At 28.2% G+C, this 7027-nt stretch overlaps 2 non-coding genes across 2 annotated transcripts; one reads left to right on the plus strand and one right to left on the minus strand.

Annotated features, from left to right (window-relative positions):
- Window positions 1–3449: 3449 nt before the first annotated feature.
- Window positions 3450–3521, plus strand: TRNAM-CAU (transfer RNA methionine (anticodon CAU)). The gene has a single exon. It is a non-coding gene; the product is annotated as a tRNA-Met (tRNA).
- A 2440-nt stretch (window positions 3522–5961) lies between these two features.
- TRNAM-CAU (transfer RNA methionine (anticodon CAU)) lies at window positions 5962–6033 on the minus strand. Its single transcript has one exon. It is a non-coding gene; the product is annotated as a tRNA-Met (tRNA).
- Window positions 6034–7027: the final 994 nt, after the last annotated feature.

Consider the following 7027-nt stretch of genomic DNA (forward strand, 5'->3'; position numbering starts at 1 on the left):
GAAGTAAGTATTTAACAAGTCATAATTTGAACGAGAATTAATTTCACATTTTTTGCAAATTGCTGTTCTGACTATAAAGGTATTTATCTTGTTAGTTTTTTAAAAATCATTAATACTACATATTTACCTATCATATTATGGAATATGAACTTTAAAAAACATACCCACTCCTGTAGTTGCACCAACTATTGGTGCATTAAAAATTTATGCAAATTTAACAAAACCGGTGGCCCATCATCTTTCAGATGACACCCAGATATAGTTTTGTAGTAGTTTCGAAAAAATAAATTATTATTAGGTATTTCAAAAAAGTAATATAAGACATTTGCTTTGTAGAATTGAAGGGACACTGACCACAGTCAAAAATGTTATTGTGTCTGGTTATATATAAATATTTTAAAATACCACACCACATTTTCATTAGAAACACACTAAATTCATTTAACTTCATAGTACAATAGCCGGAAAGAAAAAAAGGCAGTTATCTCACCCCAATTTTTGATTACTTTAATGAAAACTATGTATAATTCTAGTCAAAATTGATGAGTCTGCCAAGTATGGGTAGGGGGAATAAAAAATTGCGGCTGTTTCAAAACCTTATAGAAACGTTAATTTTTCTTGCCAGCGCTCTAATTAAAGCTAGTTAAAGTTATCTTTGTAGGAGTAGTAGTTTTATGATATTTAACAAAATAAACTCACAATATTGTTAATTTATAGTTGTTCGTATAAAATGTTGGATTTTTGAAAAAATATATCCCTAGATTCATAAGACGTACATATGTCTGCTAACACTCAAAATAAAGAAAATTTAATTTACTATAAAGTAGTTTATGAAACTTATCTTCATAGGGGTTACTACCCTAACCTAACAACTGTATATAAAACTACTGTTTTATGTATTCATATATGAATATAAATTTGGCAAATGAAAATTTTCTGAACAACTATAAATCAATTTATTTTAGCAAATTTCATGTAAATCATCATAAAATACTTGATAGCTCATTAAACTAGATTTAATTTGAGTGCTAATAGACATCTGTACGTCAAATGGTTTTTGAGATATAGATTTTTCAAAATAGATTCACTAACTACTGATCTTTCAGTACATCCCATACAACATTTTTATGAAATGTTGCTTTTTTAAAAGCTATATCTCGAAAACTATTTAACGTAAATAGCTCTTTTAGGGCTCATATTTTAGATAATTTGCTCTTCTTTAAATGACGTTCTCTTAGGTTTTCTTGGGTTGTTCCTACTTTTTGAGATATATTTTGAGAGCTCCGAATGAAAAATTTTTTTTTTTATCCCCCCTACCTATACTTGGCAGACTCATGAATTTTTACTAGTAATTATACATAGTTTTCATTAAAGTAATCAAACATTGGGGTGAGATAACTGCCTTTTTTCCTTCTCGTGAGCTCTTGTACTTCTGGGATACTAGTTTCACTCTCTGATTTTTAAATTTGAACAATAATACGATCATGCATACGTAAGGTGATTCAATAAGGTTTTACGAACATTTGTGGTCTTCAGGTGGATAACTTCATTACATTTATTTTTCTATTTACACGATTATTAATATCTAAATAAGTTCTTAAATTCTAAATAGTTTATGTACCTCCAAATGATTTACTAAAGATTCTATTTAATTTTAATGGGATACAAATTCAGTAATAATGAGTAGTTTTTGTTTTCTTATTATTAAGACTAACTGCATGTTTTATATGTTCTTTATGTTTATAAACCGGAATAATTAAAATTCTACAACGATCATTTTTTGAAATAATTAAATTTGTGAACTTGACCTCCTTCAAAAAAAAAAAAAAAAAAAAGGCGATACAACCAAAAAAGTAGTTAGAGAGTCAGTGTATTGTATTAGTTGGTAACTACTTTTCTTTTTCTTTTTTTATATAGATTGATAGACGACACGATAATAAACTCATAACAAAGCAGAAGAAAAACTAGCACTAGCACAAAAAAAATCGATGTTGAATTGTATGAATAAATTTGGAAGAATAAGCAATGCCAGGTTATACTTTATTATACTAAGCACTTAGGAAAAATTAAGATATTTTGTTTTTCTCCTTAATCTTTTTTTTAATTAATATTTGCAATAAATAATAAATTTCTTACTAAAAGTGAATAATCAGTATTTTATAATTTATTTAATACTGGAGTAAGACAGATACAATACAAATAAATAAGCACACAAAATATAAACTTAAAACAAATAAAAATACATACTTCAACAGAGTAATATCTGTTAGAAAAAATGAATCAAATGTGGTAGTTGCAATCAGGACTTGGCCTGGTGAATACAGGTTTATTTTTGTGAATTTTACAAGGCACTGAATAAAATTTAATTCTTTTTTGTTTTTTTAATTTATTTTGAAGTTTTATTAATTAGTAAATAAAGTATTATATTTCTTCAACATAACTTTTTGGTCCATCCGAAGAACATTAATGATTTGTTTTACCATTTCCATTTCAAATATTGAGACGTCGTTAGTGAAGTTAAGATTGGACTTGAATTCAATAGTGGGGTTTTATGTTGAAGGTATATGTGAACTGCAAATATAATCGTCCTTCCTTTCGTGAAGTAATTCAGTCCAGCGATGTCAGCTTTGTAAAAATTAAGGTGGAAATTTTGATTTACTAACTAGTGTTCTATTTTACTGATATATAACATATATAGTCAATTTTAACAGATTCAACTCATGATTGTTTTTTTAATAATTTATTTATTGTTATTTCCAACTGTATAAAAATATTTACAACAAGTAAATTTGCTTTCGGTGACATAGCGACATGATACAAACATATGGAGAATCTACCCATAGATAGAACTCCAATAACATTTCTAGAGGAGAAGATCTCTAGACCATCTTCTTTTCAGACGCCTAGGAGGATTATTAGGTAATGAAGGAGAAGCCTGGTTAGAAACAAGTGGATTTGGATGGTAGGGAAGTTTATCATGGAAGGAATGGTATCTGGTTTTGGCCAAATCGGCAACATATGGGACATTAAGGTCCTGATGGATGACTTGATTTGTGAAAAAATAAGGAGCTTTAAGGATTTTACGATGGATTTGGGACTGTAAGAATTGGATTCGGGAGGAATTTGATGGTTTAGTGGAACCCCAAAGCTCAAATCCGTGTGTCAGACAGGCCTTTTAATAGTCATGTAGATCAGTCTTTTGTAATGGATTGGAAATTTAGACCGTTTGTCTAGTAAATGTTGTAATAGTCGAAATCGACGAGCAGTTTCCTGTCTTTTCAGTCTTGTATAACACATGAATTTAACTGAATTAAAATAATAAATTAATAATAAAAAAAAAAAAAAAAAAAAGCTGAATAAAATTATTTCATAATCAATACATAAAAATAGGCAATATTTCTTCGTTATGTAAGGTATCTGTTTCGGCTTTTCTTGAGGTTTCTTTGAAGAGCAGAGTGGCGCAGTGGAAGCGTGCTGGGCCCATAACCCAGAGGTCCGTGGATCGAAACCACGCTCTGCTATAATTTTTTTTTTTAATTTGTCATGTAATTATTATTTATTAATAACAAAATAGACTAATAAAGAAAGCTGAATTTTATTAATGTAAAAAATATGTACCAACCGGTTTACCATTTTACTTTAATTTATCAATATTATTATTCATTTCAATTTTATTTTTTTTCATTAAAGCAAAATTGGTCGTAATAGATATTTTCACACTATTGTAACTAATTTTTTTATTGAAAAATATTCATGAGTTATTAAAGTTATTGAGTTTATTAAATAAACAGCATCCATATATTTATTTCAATCTGTCTGGGAAAAGATACTCTTTTGTATAGGATAAAATGATTTTTTGATCCTGAATTATAATTGAACTATTCATCCAGTAGAAAACCTACCTAGAACCGAGGTGTAGATTGGGCATTATAAATTTAATGGGAAACAACATCAATATAAAATAACAGCTGCTCGAAATGCCTCCTAAATTCGCAACAACCTAAAATGTTTTGAAGAAATAGATAAAATTGCTATGAAAGATCAGAGTAATCTCAACACGGGTTATACAAATAAATTCACTCCCATAACATCGAAAATTATGGAGTTTTCTGTGTCCTAACAGTGGCTTATATTTTGAATGTATTGTTAGATTCTATATCTTCTCTAGCCCATTTAACTCTGGAATTAGCTATGAAATGATGTATTTTTTCTCGGATTCTGTTAGTAAATTTGATTTTAAGACAAATTTACCATTACAAAACATTAAAAATTACGATTCAATTTCCTTCTCTACCAAAGTATTTTTGACTGTCAAGTAGAATTTTAGAAAGTGAAAATCAAGTTTTATTAATACCTTCTCAGCTGTATATTGTAATATATAACATAATTATTTTACATACTATGTAGCATAATAGTTATGAATAACATTACATCATTAATATCTAATCCAAATTAGTAAACTGAATTACTTTTTTGTGTATCAAAATAAACCTTTTTCAAGAGAAAATTAGGCACCTTTTAAGATATGGTGGTAATGATGTTGCAAAGAGAATACCGATACCGAGGCCATACTGTATCATTGCCGCGTCACAACAGTTAACTGTCACGTTCGACTGGTCACGGACAGCACGCATCCCTGGTTTATAAATTACAGTTCAGAATATTGTCTAATAACCAGCAGATGTGACATTTGTTCCTCGTTGCTACTTATTTTTCGGTGTAAAGTTTAGGCTGGTTGTAAATATAATTACAACAAAATTTAATTAAAATATTAAAATGAAAAAATAACAAACAGTATAAGTTGGTAACATGTAAGTAAAACAACAATCAGTAACAAAACTGTATATTAAAAAAAAATTCAAATTCAAATTTCAAGTCAAATTAAAATTACGAATTAAAAATTCCTCTAAAGTGATTACGAACATTGTTTTTGAAGAGGCAATGAATTGAAGCACAAATTAAAATACTGGAATACTTGACGTTTTATTTTTTTCCTGTTTACGATCATTTGAAAAAAATAAAGAATACATGTAAATTACATTTATACAACTTGAGCTATTTAGTATTACAATTAAATGAATAGTTGTATAATTTACGAAATGGGTGTTGTCCCTCCCCCAGTTATACAGAGGGTACTCACATAGTATATATATATATATATATTATTATTCATGCTAAATTTTCCGATACATCGTTTTTTAAATTTCCCGCTTTCTTTTAATCCTATCGATCATGTATTTTTTTATTACTATAGATTAGAGAATTTCTTCAAAAACAGTTAAGTCACATCTGAATTAACAGTTTATAGGAAAAATTATATTACTTCGTGGTAATGAAGGAACAAAACTGTATATTAAAAAAAAAAATCAAATTTTGAATATAAATGCCTTATAGTTGTAGTGGTATTCTGAAAGATGAGGAATTCCCTGACCCCTAAGGATGTTGAAAATGTTGGAAAAATGTATTCATATGAAAATACAATTTAGTTTTCCTACACATCAATGTAAAAATAATCTTTGTTTTATTTTTACCAGTTCGCTCATCTTTAACTCAAAAACAATTTATAAAATAGTATCAATAAGTTACACATGGTAAATAAATTTTAATTACTATTAAAAAAAAATTTCACTAATGCTGTACCTTATAGATATTGATGTACGTTGAAATTATTATTTTTTAGTCAATAAAGTAATGTGAAGATAAATCAACCAGAAAATATGAAGTAGGAAACTAATAAAATGAAAAGAGGAATAGAGAAAAGAAGAAGAAGGAAAGATTATCCAATCAGGTTTGTAGTGCTCTGCAATCATAAGATCTGTCTAAGAGTAAATAGACTCAGGGAGTTCTTCTCTTCGCCTCTCATCCAGAGCCCCTCTTCTTTAATCTACTTTGGATAACCATTCCTTCTTTTTTCATTAGACTTATAAAATTTAAATTTGCTCTATAAGTTAGAAAAAAAAATAGCAGAGCGTGGTTTCGATCCACGGACCTCTGGGTTATGGGCCCAGCACGCTTCCACTGCGCCACTCTGCTGTTATATTATATCTTCCAAGGTAAACGTAGTCATTCTAAAATGTATTCAAAGGAAGCCTAACATGGAGGTCATGGGAGTATAAAATAAAGTGTTTATTTAATTTTTAAAATGATATCTAATAAAAAACTTTTACATATATTTATATTTAAATACACAATTATTAATAATTTATAAGACTAACCAATCATTAAGGTTTATTTGTTATAACTTGGGTCCATAGGCAGCGCTATATCAAGCTGCCGAAGTTGAAAGGTGTAAGCAGATAGATAGAAAGAGTGTAGGCAAACCATCACGACTCCTCTATTTTACTATTTCGTCTTTAATGAACTATTGCCTCGTTATTCAGATCTTAGTGATGATTTATTTATAAAAATATATGTCTTGAATAAAAATAATAATTTATAAAATTATAACAATGTTTAAGTTTTTTAAAAACCACTAAATTTTGCAAAATAGTGAGTTTCTGTCATTCAAAGGATTTTAATGATTTTTTTTATCTCAAAATTAACATGAATTCTTTTTCATTATTTGTATTATTATTTTCTTTCTCTGGAAGATACTAATTTTTTCAAAGCGTATGTAAGGTATTCTTTTATTGGTGCAAAATAATTAAACATATTGCAACAAATTTCAGAAGTTTTTTTATCAAAGGATATTTATTATTCTCAGAGATGAATAACATAAATTCTGAATGTTGTTTTAGAGAAACAGAATACCCGTTTCTTAAATGTCTAGAATTACATATTTAAATACTTTTATGATGTGTTTGTTAATGACTTTTGATATTATATGAAGAGAAGATGGTCATGGGTGTGGTCAGTGAACAACACTAATATGTAAAATTTATTTTATTAGAGCCAATGTTCGGACATGATTCCAGACCTTTATCAACGCTACGTACAAAACAAGATAATTACATTACTCTCATTCCTTTTGGTTGTTATCTTGTTTTTCACATAGCCCTGATGAAGTTCTGGAATTCTGACGAAACGG

The sequence above is a fragment of the Halyomorpha halys genome, unplaced genomic scaffold, assembly GCF_000696795.3.
Source record: "Halyomorpha halys isolate HHAL.00 unplaced genomic scaffold, Hhal_1.1 Scaffold4358.1, whole genome shotgun sequence".
NCBI classification, from domain to species: Eukaryota; Metazoa; Arthropoda; class Insecta; order Hemiptera; family Pentatomidae; genus Halyomorpha; species Halyomorpha halys.